Source organism: Triturus cristatus, chromosome 4_2, assembly GCF_964204655.1.
Source record: "Triturus cristatus chromosome 4_2, aTriCri1.1, whole genome shotgun sequence".
NCBI classification, from domain to species: Eukaryota; Metazoa; Chordata; class Amphibia; order Caudata; family Salamandridae; genus Triturus; species Triturus cristatus.
In genome coordinates this window covers 160,112,678-160,128,075 of record NC_140586.1, presented here as the reverse complement: position 1 = coordinate 160,128,075, position 15,398 = coordinate 160,112,678, and the positions used below count along the sequence as shown (strand labels likewise).

Genomic DNA, 15,398 nt, shown 5'->3' with positions numbered 1-15,398 from the left:
TAATAACATTGACTGGTTTTCACTTGGAATTTCTTCTAGGTGTCGAGTTTTGAAACTTTAAAATATTCACTAAAAATCAACCGATCAACGAAAATGAAATTACTCACCTGTTATCAGGAGAGAACCCAGTGCTGGATCTTGGTGCCCAGCACTGACCCTGAAAAGTAATCACAACTGTACTTACCGATAACTTGATTTTCCTCCATAGGATAACATTGCCTGGTTTTTGCCAGAAATTCTTCTGTCGATTTTTTAAACATACAAATATTCTTTAAAAATCGCATGTTTAATAAAAACGATTTCTTTCAAATGTTTACAGAAGATGCACCAGGGCTGAATCCAGGATCAAGCCCTGAGTAAGATAAACCTATGCAATGTAATTGATATTACACTTACTTTAAAATTCCCATTTTATAATTGTGTTTAACTTGTGTTGCCTAATGCAACAACTAACTATTACATTTAAAAGTCTATTGCTTATTGAAAGTATTCAACTAAAGCATCTCATTCTGATAAAGTATTTTGATATCTACTTGTGGTTCTAAAATAAAACAACTATATATTTTTATATACAAAACAATTGGCCTAGAGTTCAGTTCTTGAGTGTGTGAGACCATTTGCTGACTGAGTGTGTACAACAAATGCTTTACACTGTCCTCTGATACTGCCTTACTGCTCGACCAAGCTACCACTTTAGAGAGTAAGGTTATATCTAACTTTAGCCTCTGCCAAACCTCTGGGGACTGTGGACTCTGTGCACACTGAACCTTACTTTGGTGCAGTATATACAGAGCCACTTTCTTACATTTGTGTAACATTTTTCTTTTACAAAAGATTGAAAATTAAATGGAATAAATAACTAGCCCCCTATTGAAATTATAGGCCACCTACCACACTAAATTAAAAACAATTGAAGAAAAATACATACAATTACTGGTGCATGCCCTCTGTCAAAAAATAACACCCTTATACAACAGTTTTATTTACTTACCTGTGATATCACAAAAACAAAGTCCTTAATTCCAATGGTATATATGCAGCAGACAGAGTGATGCTTTCAGCTCCAAATATAAATAAGTGACTATGAGATGGACAAAGCACTGGGAGGAGTCTGCTGGACAGAAAAAAGAAGTTTGAGTCTCTGGGGCACTTCCTTCTTGTTAAAATTTTGTTTTAAAAAGGCTTCTTGCACTAAACACAACTTGAACTGTCCGTCGGAGTCAAAAATGTACTTGAAAACATCTTCTCTTGAGTAGAGAATCTGCTTGAAGTGCAGCCACGGTCACTCACCAGCGTCACAAAAATGACGCCATTGTGGCTGGAAGCCGCAATAGCAGTTGCCAAATCTTGCATGCATTCGCTAGTGGCCAGCAAGTCTCGTACACACCAATGGAAAAAAAATTCCACTAGGCACCGGATCGCGGTATGTAGCAAGAACTCGCATTGTACGTGGAGCACAGAGTTCCCGAATTCTGTAAACTACGCGAACAGACAATTTTTCCACCCACCACTAAGCAAAAGGAGGAAATCTGGGGTGTGCATGCAAATAGGCAGATTTCCTACAGGCAGGATGTTCCAGAGTTTTGGGTCGGGATAATGAAGGGTTTACCCATCTGAGTGTGAAAGCATAAACTTTCTGAATTGAGAGCAGTAACTAAAAACTAGATTAGTGGTCTGAGCGTAACCCGTTTCAAAAAAAAAAAAAAGGCCTTTAGGGCATTGTTCAGACAATAAAAATTAGCATGATTCAGAGTAGTTCAAATTCTACCCTCTGCTAGATGAGCAGCCAATGAGGCTTTTTCCTTATCCTAGTTATGTTGTACAGCTTGAGGCCGCACCTTGTTCAAAAGGACTGATTTTGAATGTGCTGACACATCCTCAGTACAGCCTTCAGTCATCCAAGGTAGAAGCTGTTATAGAAGTCGAGTTGTAAAAGATCATGGACTATGATCTCTTTGTGCAGGTTCTTGTGTAGAAAAGGCAAAACCATAACATTATATATAAAAAAAGTCAACCACAGAATTATTTTGATCACTGAGGTTAAGATTGTGATCAAGACAGAGATTAGATTATTTTTACACGGAGCTGTTTGGGAAGGGCTTCCAGAGAGGAGGCCAAACTGAGCTGTGCCACCTATGTCTTATTTTGCTAATGAAAAACAACTTTGTTTAGTCACCGGGGCGGAGCCAGACACCATGCTCTGAGGACACAGGCGAAAGAGCTCCTCACTGTCTGCACTCCCTACTCAGCCTTGACTAGCGGCCGTTGCCTCTATGCTTCAATGGGAGAGGCTCCCCAAAACATGCGGGTCCCTGGGGAGCACCTGAAGTTCTCTGGCCGTGCAGGACTAAGATATGAGTCTGCTGTACTGTTTCGGCACTGATGTCCACCATGTAATGGCAGCCCTGAGTGTGGAGGCCGCTTAAGTCATGCCTGCTGCTGTGGTGGTGAAACTTTAAGGGGTGGGAGCCCTCTTAAAATTTATTTGCAGGGGCCAGAGGGATTCCCACAACCCCACTTTGGAGCTTGCTACAATTGGCACATGGAGGCCATCTGTGCTTGGCCCTGGGACAGTATCAAGCTTGCTGCCCTGCGTAGATCACAGAGGCCACTCGAGTATACCCGAGAGGGTGCACCTTGCTAGACTGGTGCCCTATAATTGTTTTTGCTGAGGGGGAGCACGCAGACTATTTGGCCCCCAATTTTCTGCATGAAGAGCCTCTGGGCTCCAGTGTTTTGTTGTTGGCCCCCTCTCTCTTTGGAATGTGAGTTGGATTAGGGGCATCAGGCCCTATGCTGCCAATTTGTGATGCAGACAGTGCTTGTTGTAGAGACTTAATGGAAACTTTTCGGGGGTGAGGAGGCCTTCTCTCTCTGTCGTCGTTGGGACTGGCTGGATGTAGGGTACGAGGCACAGGGTCAGACTGATTTGCATATGGCCATGTCTGAACTGGGGTGGCAGAGTGGGCTAAAGAACGGTGATGGATTAAACCCAGATCTGTTGACCAGGTGTGAGTGTTTGATTGGTTCTGATGCTCCGTCCATCACCACCCCCTTTTGTACCGCTTTGTTCGCCATAAGTTGGCAGGGTATGCTCAGACGTTGAGTCCCTTGCTCACTTTGCCACTGGATTCAAGCAAGCCTGGCTGAAGACGGCTGAAATGCCAGAAACCGGTCCTAGGAAGCTTCTTTCCGGTCCAGGGAAGGCATGGCTTGGCAGTTCGGGCTGGACTGTTCCCATGAGGCACAGGGTCAGACTGATTTGTATATGGCCATGTCTGAACTGGGGTGGCAGAGTGGGCTAAAGAACGGTGATGGATTAAACCCAGATCTGTTGACTGGGTGTGTTTGATTGGTTCTGATGCTCCGTCCATCACCACCCCCTTTTGTACCGTGCGGATGTAGGGTAGTGGCATGTACTCCCGCAGGACACCCCCTTCACTACCTTGTTCCTGGCCCTGTATTCTGAAACACATGGCTTAGGGTCTCCTGCACTCCATTTGGGAGCCCTGATCTTGAGTTCATTTGTCTTAGGTTGTGCCACTGTGGGAGTTTGAGGCCTGTTTTGTGGCTTTGCTTCTGGCCTTCACTGGGGACCCTTCGTCCTTTCTTGGTGTCATTATAGGGTGAACCCAAAGCTCTAAGGATGACGCAGCTGCGAGGTCACCCTTGCAGGGGATCAAGCATGGCACTGATGGCGGAGACAAGGCACAAATGGATGATACGTTTGAGAAACTTCTACCTACCACTGACTCTTCTGGGGAATGGCTGGAGGGCAAAATTGACTCCCTTTATGTGGAGCTGGGTCTTATCCAAGAGAACTCGTAGAAGGTCTGAGAACGGGTCACTGCCCTGGAGACCACAGTGCAGACACTGATGCCAGCGGATCATCGCTTCTTGGCTATTGAGGTACAGACTATGCGCCAGCCACTCGCTTCAATGACCAGAAAAACCGGCCTGGCATAATAATGTCTGCATTGTGGGGCTACCCGACCTTGACGAGGCAGAATAATTGTTGGCTTTTCTCGAGACCAGGCTCCAGGAGGTTGTAGTTCCTGAGGGTCTCTCAAACTAACATAATCCAAGGTCTTCCCTTCTGGGCCCGCCACCAGACAGGTGGGAAAGGGCCACTATCTAGAGGGAAAGGCATGCGCTAATATGAACAGTGCACTCATTACTGAAAAAAAACCTAAGTGAAGAAACGAAACTCAGAGGGAACATTTCTCAGAAGTGGACGAGATCAGTTTCGAACAGCCAGAAAAGGGGACCTAGAAAGAAAATGGCATAGCGAATGCTAACTTACATAGAGCACTGCCTTAAACCCTAACTGTTTCTATTCTACCAGATTCTCCTTTCAGCATGAGCTAAAACATTTTCCAACAACAACAAAAGGAAACCAAACTTCGAACAACAATAAAAAACACATTAATAACCAGTTATGAATACTCCATACCATCAGCATCAGAAAGTGAAACAGCAAGGAGGGAAGAATTCTTGAACATTCCCTCATTGATATTCTTCAGATCCTCAATATCCTTTTGAATCATTATAGCGGCATTTGTGTCATGAATTGATATCTTCTGTCTAGGTGTGAAAATAGTGGTACAGTAGGAGCAGCAGAAGGGAAAACACTGAATAAGAGCACAGCAGAGTACCGATACTACAATCAAAGAAATCACTTTTTCAAGAATCCAGCCCCAGCTGCCAAAAAAAGACCAACTCCAATTCCCACTTTCCACTGCTTTGATGTTTTCAAGGATATCTAAAATGCGTTTGGTAATATTCTTTTCCAAATTCTTGATCCCGACTACACACTGATCGCCCGCTACATACACCACCACTCTTACCTAGAATAAGATCAACTGCATAGCTGGTCTGTTCTTAATATATTCGCATACTCTCCATCTGTGTGATGTCACCCAAAGCTGCTACGGTGGTATTAGATATAATTTGCAGCTTACACCCAAAATAGTCTCTAGACTTTTTACTCCTGGCCATAGAGGTACCACCCAAGGTGAAAATAAAAGGAAGGCTGTATCCAAAAGTGATACCATTACTATAATTATTGACTTCTATATCGGTCACTCCCTCACATAAATCTTTCGTCAGAGTCCTTTTAACCATTTGTATGTTAGGCTTGACATATTTACAAGGTACACCCAAAGTCAATACCATTCCAACAGCTACATCATCTATACCATTGTGGACATTAGAATACGTCCCATTAGACAAAAAGAAAAACCCTGGGTGTGCATTAAATCGGTCCCTCATAATCCAATGCTGCATACCTGGAGTTCATTCCGAAAGTACTTGGATCCTCGTCATTTACCAAGGGGATCGTATTTTTATACAACACTATTCCCGAGCAATTTATATATAGTGAAGTATCAGTGCTATTCACAATGGGACAATAATAGCCGGCCTCTCGGGAACTATCAATTCCTTGTAATGCCAACCCACCAATGTGACATTGTGTTTTTCGATATAGAAATTGTCGCAATATGTATTGTAATCACAACCTGGATAACCCATCCCCCGTGGCTTTCTATGGTATAGACATCGTCCCGGATAACCAAACCAAATACTCTTTTCATGTCTGTGAAATGAGGTGGCAGAGTATAAGTTTAATTTACAAGTGACAATGGATATGCAGTCCACAGACTAGTGACAGATTGGGTGGGGTAACAAGCTGTCACCTTCACGAAGAACCTCCTATGTGTTTCTAAAATTATCCCCTTCAGTGCCCCGCCCTTTCCCCCTCCTGTGCCGGCCGTTACATTAGCGGGCGGGGTTCATGACGAGATAGTCTCGTCATGGGCACAGCGCAACCGTGCTCCATGACGAGACTATCTCGTCATGGGCACAGAAGAGGTTAAATTACTCAGGCCATTCTTTTATTTCTTTTCAGGGAAATAACCTGACCCTTGCTCCGTAAAGGTACACTTTGATCATTCTCCAAAACCCATGACATCACACACAATATTATCAGCAAAACCAAAAGAACACATTATTTTGTTTTTCCGTGTCCACACCATATTATGCTGTGCAACAAGATCCATTTGCTGACTTCTTCAACAACCTTTTTACCAAAGGGATGCATAATAAATTGCAAAGAGGCGAAAATGCAAAGAAAATATACAAGTTCCCAGTGTCCGTGGAGCTTGCTCTGTCCTAAGCTCTTTTAATCTATCCCACGTCAATAAGGATGGTATACCTTCTGATCTCCCTAGCTAAAGGTCAAATAATAACGACAAAGTGAGCACAAAATTCTCCACCAATTTTAGTTAATGCCGTAGGTACTGTGACTCAGTACTACCTATCTTGCGCAGTCCATCCCTAATCTTACTTCTCCATGGACTCAGTATTCCTCAGCCGAGGGCTCAATTTGTATCTGGTAGCCCCAGGCACTGTATGATCAATAAATAAAGGCTTCTGAATAGCTCGTATTTCTGGGGGAAAAGCCTCATTCAAAACATCTCCGTTCTCCTTATCTGTCTGCGTCCAGGTCAACTTAGCATCGCTAAAGGGAACAAACCTGGGCACCTGTTCACACTTGCTGTCTCCAATGCCCGCCTTGACCTACTGATTGTATGGCAAAGGCAATGGAATCCTCCGGCAGCGGGTGGCGTGCATCCAGTTCTTTCGAACAGCAACCTTTACAGCCATACATGTCACTAACAGAACCTGCTCAGGACCCTTCCAGCGCGCCCCCAAACTTTTCTTCTACTGAAAGTTACTGATGAGAATGAAATCTCCAGGCTCAATGTTGTGGCCAGGCCCCTCTGGTACAGAAGGTAGGGATTCCTGCACCAGTTGGTGAATAGAGCAAACGTTCTGTTAATTGGCCAAGATAATCAAGCAACACAGAATATTAAATATCTGAGTATTTACGAGGGGGTGGGATGCCCCAAACATTCGCTGGGTGTCCGAACACAAGCTCGTATGGTGACAATCCTGTTCTAGAATGAGCTGTGGTTTTTGTTGACAGAAGAGCTAACGGTAGAGCATCGGGCCATTTCAACCCTGTTGTCTCCTGAATTTTTGCTAGTTTTAGTTTAAGAGTACCATTGTACTTCTCAACCAAACCCGCTGACTGTGAATGATTGGCAGCATGAAATTTCTGTTTAACATGCAAACCTTCACAAATCAATGTCATCACTTTTCCATTAAAATGACTTCTGTTGTCACTCCAGATAATTTGGGGCAAGCCGAAACGAGGAAAGTACTCTTTAAGGAGTACCTGCGCAGTCATAATGGCCGTATTATCTTTAGTGGGGTAGGCCTCAACCCATTTACTGAACGCACATACAACCACCAAAACGTACTTAAGATTATTGCACCTCTCTAATTCGATGTAGTCCATTTGGATGACTTCAAAAGGAAAAGTAGGTGGTGCAAAATAACCAGGTGGTGTAGGGGTACCCTTCCCTGGATTGTGCATCATACAGACTATACAATATTTCACCAAATGCGCAGCCGTCTTGAAGATGTTATAATTATGCCATACAGAGGCTAACAATTTACAAATGCCTTCGGCACTAATATGAGCTGGACCATGTGCCATAGTAACCACGGAAAGAACATATGCATCGGGCAACATCCATTTCTGTTGCCTTGATTTATCAATCCAATACCCTTCCTCATTCAACTGTGCAGTACTCTCCTGCCATTTCGTGTATCCCTCTATCGTGGCTTCACTTTGTATCTCCTTTACACTCTCAATGATATTTTCAAACATAACCTTGGGAATTCATCTAGCTGGACATGCAACAAACATACGTTTAATTTTACTTCGGGCCGTTTCCTTAGATACCTGATCTGCAAAAGCATTTCCTCTACCCACATCATCAATAACTTGATTATTGCCAATTTCTTGGGGAGCGTTAAAGCAGACAAAAGCCGCAATATAAGGAACCCATGTTGAATCTTGGTATCATGGGAGGTAAGAAACCCTCTCTTTGCCCAGAGTTGCCCCAAAATTATGCGCAACCCCAAATGCGTACTGGCGGTCAGTATAAATATTGACAACCAACCCTTCACTCAATTCACAAGCTCGAATTAGGGCAGCAAGCTCAGCAGCTTCAGCCGACTGATAGGGGACTCGTGATGTCTGTACCACTGTATGCAACATAGTAGTAGCATAAGCTGCAGTGGTAGTGCCATCTGGTCATTTAAAACAGGAGCCATCGACATATAGTTCTCCTTGGGGGTCAGATAAGAGAACATCAGTCAGGTCTACCTGTCCTTTGGTCTCTTCTTCCATCCGGCAGATACAATCATGTTTGTTAACTGCATCATTCTCAGAAGGAAGGGTAATAACGTGGCTTGATTCAGAATGGCATATCTTTTAATCGAGATATGCTTAGCAAACGATGTCAATTCATAACCAGTAAGACATGCACTGGTGAGGTGCTGTGTCTTCATCTTATTCAAAAGCGTATCAACAGCATGGGACACCATAACTGGGAGGTCAGTATCAAATACGAGTCCAGCCGATTGCCTCATCGAAGTGGCCACAGTTGCAACCGCTCCCAGACAATTCGGGAAGTCTCTAGCAACAGGGTCAAGCACGGCAGAAAAATAAGCACAAAGCCTCTGTTTATCCCCAAATTTTTGTGTTAAGACAGAAAGTGCACAACCAGCCATTTCATGAACATAGAGCACAAACGGTTTGTTATAATTCGGTGTGCCAAGCACCGGAGCCGAACAAAGATCAGTTTTTAATTGCTCAAAAGACTGCTGACATTCTGGTGTACAAGGCAAAGGCTCATGCACTGCTTTCATTGTTAATGCAAGGAAAGGTTTGATTAGTAACAAGTAGTTTGGGATCCACTGGCGACAGTAGGAAGTCATACCTATAAAAGCATGTACATCTTTTTGAGTTTGTGGAATGGGCATTTTAACAACAGTCCTGATACGCTCAGGGGGCATCCTCCTACACTCCTTCGACAGTAGGTGACCTAAATAGGTAACCTCCTGTCGACAATACTATAATTTCGAAAGAGAGACCATATGACCATAATGTGCCAAATGCAACAACAATTTCACTGTACTGTCTTTCAACCTTGTCAGAAGCAATTAACAGGTCATCGACGTATTGTACCAATACATTATCTGGAGAAAGCAATAGTGAATCCAACTGACTTTTCAAGGCTTGACTATAAATACTAGGACTCTCCGTATAGCCTTGAGGAGCACGACAGAATCTAAAGCTTCTGCCGGGTAGTGTGAATCCAAACAAATACCTACTGTCTGGGTGGATAGGAATACAAAAAAAATTGTTTTTCAGATCAATAACAGAAAAGAACTTAGCAGTAGAGGGAATCATCATTAAAAGAGTAGTGATATCAGAAACCACCGGAAACTACGGTAATACAATTTCATTAACCTCTAGCAAATCAATCACAAAATGGTAAACCTCCTCCACAGCATCAGGGGAACCCAAAGGTATCCTCTATAGGACCGGATGAACAGGACTATTACAAATGTTGGCAGACGTTTCACTCCCTTTCGTATCAAATCCTGAATAATCTAAGAAGGGCCCGTTCACCTGCCTGCGGTATCTGATACTGAGAAATGCGAAGTAGAATAGCATTGTCTTTAACTTGTATAGAAACTAGTGGTATATGTAAAAAACTAACATCTGTATCACCTATGGCCCACAGTGTGGGTGGTACCTGAGCAAATTCATCCGGAAGGGGTGCATCCTAAGACAAACACTGCCTAGTACTCACATCCGGACCCATAGTAATATAAACACCTGCAGGGGAACAATAAATAGTAGCATGCAATTTCTTCAACAGATCCAAACTTATAAGATTTTCACAACATATGTTAACAAGAACAGAGATTCCACAGTGAAAGAACCAACAGTCAATGCAAGGGATTGTAAAATGGGGCTTATAACCGGTACACCTGGAAAACCTACCGAAACATTGTGGCCAGACCGAGCCGCCCGTGGACCATATGTCGAGAAACAGAACTCTTTGCCGCACCTGTATCCACCAAAAATTCCTTAGTCGAGCCTTGCAAATCCACTGTGACATAAGGACCATGCTAATCTACAGGTATATGAACTGGTCCCTCACTCTGTCCCTGGCTGTCCTAACTAGAAGACATACCTGTCACATCATCCATGTCATAATCATCATGATAGTACTGTCCATCTCCCAGGTCATCAAAATAATCAGAACGACCCACCGGAGCCACAACATTCCGATTTCAGTCAGTCCCACGGCCCCTACCACCTGAACCACGTCCTCTAGGGGACACAACCTTCTGCAAAAGCACAGGGCACTGGCTACGCCAATGTCCTTCTTCCTTACAATTTGCACACTGATTCTGCCCCAAAGGTGCTGTTGAAGGCTGCCTATTATGTGGAAGTTGTCTAGAAGGACCTCCTCGTCCCCTATTATTTTCCCTAAATGCTTGCTGCAACAATGCTTTCGTCTTTAAATCCTTATGTTTCTTGTAAGTTTTAGCCTTCTCCTCTTGATCACGATGAAGACGTAGACCAAGTACTCTCAGATGCCTGCAAACAAGTCATTTCAGGAAGAAGATTAGTAACAAACCTCAACAAAGAAACTCCTCCCTCAGTGGACATATACTGCCCACTATAATCCAAAAACCTATCTTCAAACCAAGTAAAGAAATCTGACACATTCATCGTTTTTCTGCCGCTATGCTGTCAATCTATCCTAATTTACCTTCTTAGGTGGAATAAGTGTGTGCATGTAAGTAATATTACAACCAGGCAAAGCAAGTAACTCAGCATGGAGTTTATCTCCTGTCTTCCTTTCCTGATCCCATCCTTTAATCACATCCCATGTACCGCCCAATTCCGCAACATGATCTTGAGTATGCGCCCGTCTCCAAATATCGACCGGAACAAGAAGACCAAAAAACATTTCAATATCAGCAAGAGTCATTACAGTAGAAGAAGCAGCCTCTTAATTCCTTATAATAAGCTGCAGGATTTTTCCTAGGGTCAGGCAGAGCAGCCTTGAGGGCTAAAACCTCACTTCTATTCCATGGGGTATAAACCCATTGCATCTGAAAGCGAGCAGCCACGGCTGGTCTAGTGACCGCACCGTGCTGATCAGTCAACTCAGGTATTTCTGGATGATATATTGGATGAACTTCAGGCATAGGGAAGAACTGAGTAATTTTAGTGGGACTCTTATCATACAATCGAACTCTGTAAGAAACTATGGTGGCAATATTTGATAGCACTTGTCCTGGGGCTAAATCATCTACATAGACACGGTCCTTAATATCAAATATCACTTGTGGGGCCTCCATTTTAATGTGTGTGCGCCAAAGGTCAATCAATGTAGCAGATGTGTTGAAGAACGTGCTGCTGTAGGAAAGGCTCAAACTCATGCACATCTTGTCAAATATCCTCAGTGCCATAAACCGGATTACTAGCCCACTTCATAGCCTGTCTTGCTAATACATCCTTCTCATCCTCACCTACTACAGAGCGCACCAACGGACCCACTCATTCCCTCATTTAGCCCAATCCTTGTCCTCAAACCCTCGTACTGGCATTTCAGCATCCAAAAATATCAGAGGATGAATTACCATAGGAGGGGAAGCGACAGAGGTAGTAGGTACAGCTGTGGTTAGTGTTTGCACCGGAGGAGAAAGAGCAGAGGAAACAGGAGTTAGAACAGTAGATGTACTAGAGGTCACAGTCAAAGGTGGCAATAAAAAAAAGTAAGAGTGGGGGCGCCATAGCCAGAACTGTTAAAAAAAACATGTGTAGATACAGGAACAACCGAAGAAGATGAAACAGGCTGCTGTGACTGTAAAGGAACAGTGGAATATATCCTCTGCGGGGCATAAGAGGTAGGGGTCGATATATCCTCTGCGGGGCATAAGGAGGTGGGGGTCGAGTATCTAACAGCTACTCTACAAAAGTATAATTTTCCTCTTTGGCCAAATAAGACTTGTCAATGTGCAGCAGAATTCAATTCCTATCTCCTGCTTTTCTCTATCATATGCTACAGTTTTCTGTGTCAACATTTGCATTTTCCTTTCCTGTGAGTCCCTCTCCATCTTTAACCGCCTCTGTCTGGCCTCCTTCTGCCAAGTCCGGAGGAAGTCAAACATCGACTCTCTACTTCGTCTCTTAAATAACTGTTCCTGTAAAAACCCAATCTTTTGTTCATCAAAGGTGCCAGTCAAAGGCCACTGCAACTCAGCATTGTCCCTCGTATATTTGAGCCATAATGTACTAAACATAATGGGGCCAAGACCATGTTTCACATGAGTATAAAAATTAGGGCTGCCTTCAGGAGACGCAGGTTGAGCTACTTCCGACTGAGCATCTACAGAACAACGACAACACAAATTCCAAAACTAACTTGCTAAAGGCAGGTATTTCGAAAGAAAAACAGCCGTTTTTTTTTTACCTGGCAAAGTATTTGCTAATACTTTTTATCGAGACATTTCATAGACCGTAACAAACTCAAACCCAAAAGGTACCATATCCACAAAGAACCAAAACAAACTCACCTGATACAGTGGTACAAACCAATCAGTTCTCCACTGCCGACTCTTCAGACCAAACGGTCAGATCCAAGGGTTTCGCCGTTCAGGACTCCAGTCGGGATGACTACTGGGCAAGGCTCCGTCCGGCAGGACAGAAGGAGTAGCTGCGAGGAACAGACACTTTCTCAGCCTTCCGTACTAAATGAAGTCAGTCAGACAGTAGAGAATACAAACTAAAAACTGTTTATTCAGCCCCATCCGTTCAGTCTCTAGGAGTGTTGCAGAGGGAACTCAAATCGACAAGCATAAAGATACATTATGTATGTTTCATAGTCAAGCAGAAACAAGCCCACAGTAGAATTTTCCAAGCAGGTGCAGATAAACAGTGAAATACAAAAAAAAAGGTTTCAACTTCTCGCAAACTAACATAATTCAAGATCGTTCCATCCTGGGCCTGCCATCAGACAAGTGGGAAAGAGCCTCTATCTAGAGGGAAAGACAAGCTCTAATATGAACAGTGCACTCATTACTGAAACAAAACCTAAGTGAAGAAACGAAACTTAGAGGGGAGCATTTCTCAGAAGTGGACGGGATCAGTTTAGACCAGCCTGAAATGGCGCCTAAAAAGAAAATGGCGCAGCGAATGCTAACTTACATAGAGCACTGCGTAAACACAAACAGTTTCTATTCTAACAATAGCTAATAGGGAAGGTAAGACCTTTGAGTACACGTTTTGCGACCTACTAGCAGATTGGACTGAGGAGAGGGACCAATATGTAGGTCATGGCCGAGGGCAGGATCATTTGAGCCAGAGGACATGGTAGTAGCAGAGGACTGCATCAGGCATGTAAGTGGAAACCCTAAGTGAGACTTCTCCTACATGAAGCAATGCCTCGTAAGATGGGAACGTTGTGTTGAGGAAAAACACGTAGTCACCTAGTGTGAGTGAGTGCCCGTTACTTCAGAAAGGTGCAGCGGGGATTATATACGTGCCATGGGCTCAGATGGATAAAGGACTAAGTTATTGTCATTGCTGGATGGGTCAGGGAAGTGAATTACATGCTTTGATTAAACACTGCAGGTATCAATCGAGTGATAGGAGACATTAAAATCTGCTAAGCAGTTTAAGTAGGGAGCAAACTAACTCTGTGTTCGGCCAAGCTCGCATTCCAGCAATCTAATAGATATCCTGCGTGACATGACGGCATTTAATATGCACAGGCACCGGATTTGGACCGCCCTGAAAGAAAATCCCCTGACCGCCCAGACGTAGAAGGGCTAATGGCAGAGACCATGAGACCAGAGGGAAAGATGGGGACAAGAGACCGGACAGCCGTGGGCTGATATGGTCCCACAAGTCACATTTTTCTACAATATTCTTAAGAAATGGTTACCCACAGAGATACAAACTAGTTGGTTTAGATACCAAACCCTGGCAGGAGATACAAGCCTACATACTCCAATACTATAAGAAAAAGCAAGAAAAAGGAAGCGAGAAGTAGGAGCATGCCCAAAGTGACACAGAAAAACATGGCCAACATAAAATGAAAAAGACTGCTCTTGAGGGGGCAACGATATCCGCAACCGTGATGATGGCACCTGTCACAAAGGGGGCTCCACCGCAAAACTTTAGAGGGTTCCAAACAGGACTTCAAAGACTTCAAACAGGTTATGGTAGTGAAGGCCAAGTCAGCTGTTTGCAACCAGATACTAGAGAGCGCTACTATTGCCATAGGCGGGATCAGCAGGTAGAGGTGTACCGGGTAAACGCATACTATGAGCAGCAAAAACAGCAGAGGGTAGTGAGCCAGAGCCAAACACCACAATACCCCACGAACATCCTTCATCAGTACCAAGCATGGGGTAATCAGAATGTACCATACACTCAATCAATGGGAAGCCTGCCATTTACCACACAACTGTAGCAGAGATCAAGCAATTGGGCGAGCAACAGTAGAGACAGTCAGGGAACCCACAGCAACAGGTACTGGGGATACAACCCCAGCACGGAGGGGTGACAGTGTGGGGAGGTAGCGCCTTCATGCAATCACAGAGCAAGATACACAGTAGAACAGACTCCCCAGTAGATGAAGACAGTTAACATGGAGCCCAGCGAATCCTCCCAAAGTTGTCCACCTTCGATGGTAAAGACTAGCATCACCCTAAACTCTTTTCCAAAAACTGCATCAGAACAAAAGGATGACAGGCAGCACTGGGAGTTCAAAACTTTTTTTTTACTTGCTTCCAGGAATTCAGGGATGCTGTGTCATCAGGTGTCCACATTAGGTCCAGCATTAATGATGAGTCCTTGGGAGCACAGAATAATCAGGTTGCCTAAAGCCCTCACAGAAACCAGACGCCCCTCTGCTGCGATTCCCCCAGGGAGAGGTTTGCTGGCCACGACCCAGGAGCAGGGTAGTCTGACGAGGGGATGGAGAAAAAAAAAGGTTTAACGAGAAGTCAGCCAGATCTCTCAAGGTCAGTAGAAGTGTCTCCGTTGATCCGGAAATAGATTTTTACTTATAGAAAGAGGCATCCATGCTTTGGGCTGATTGAGATCAGGCTGCGATTGTTTTCGTGTTACAGATAGCTGTGTCACTATATGGCCTAAAATAACAAACAACTGCACAATATACATGTGGGCCTTGTACACAGGGCCAAGGCAATACAATAAAGTTCATGCGAAGTTGACTCATGTAAGCAAAGTCAGTGTTCTCTAGGAAACTAACCCAGAGTGTCACGAATGCAAATGTGTGTCAAAAGTCAATGAGAAAAGTGATGCCAACTTTAGGCAAGACCCATATTCATGAAAAATTGCACATTTCCTTCTAGGCTTAACTGGGACACGACACCCACTCTTAGGCCATAAGTCGACTAAGAAGCTATCTAATGCAAAAATCCCA

The 15,398-nt window shown here is 43.9% G+C and overlaps 1 long non-coding RNA gene across 1 annotated transcript in view; it reads right to left on the bottom strand.

The window, feature by feature from the left end:
- The window catches only part of LOC146833248 (uncharacterized), a 62,150-nt gene extending 49,541 nt beyond the window's left edge, over nucleotides 1-12,609 (bottom strand). The window contains exon 1 of the long non-coding RNA XR_014960213.1: nucleotides 12,520-12,609. This is a non-coding gene — a long non-coding RNA (uncharacterized LOC146833248). The remainder of the gene's footprint in view (nucleotides 1-12,519) is intronic.
- Between the last annotated feature and the right edge of the window lie 2,789 nt (nucleotides 12,610-15,398).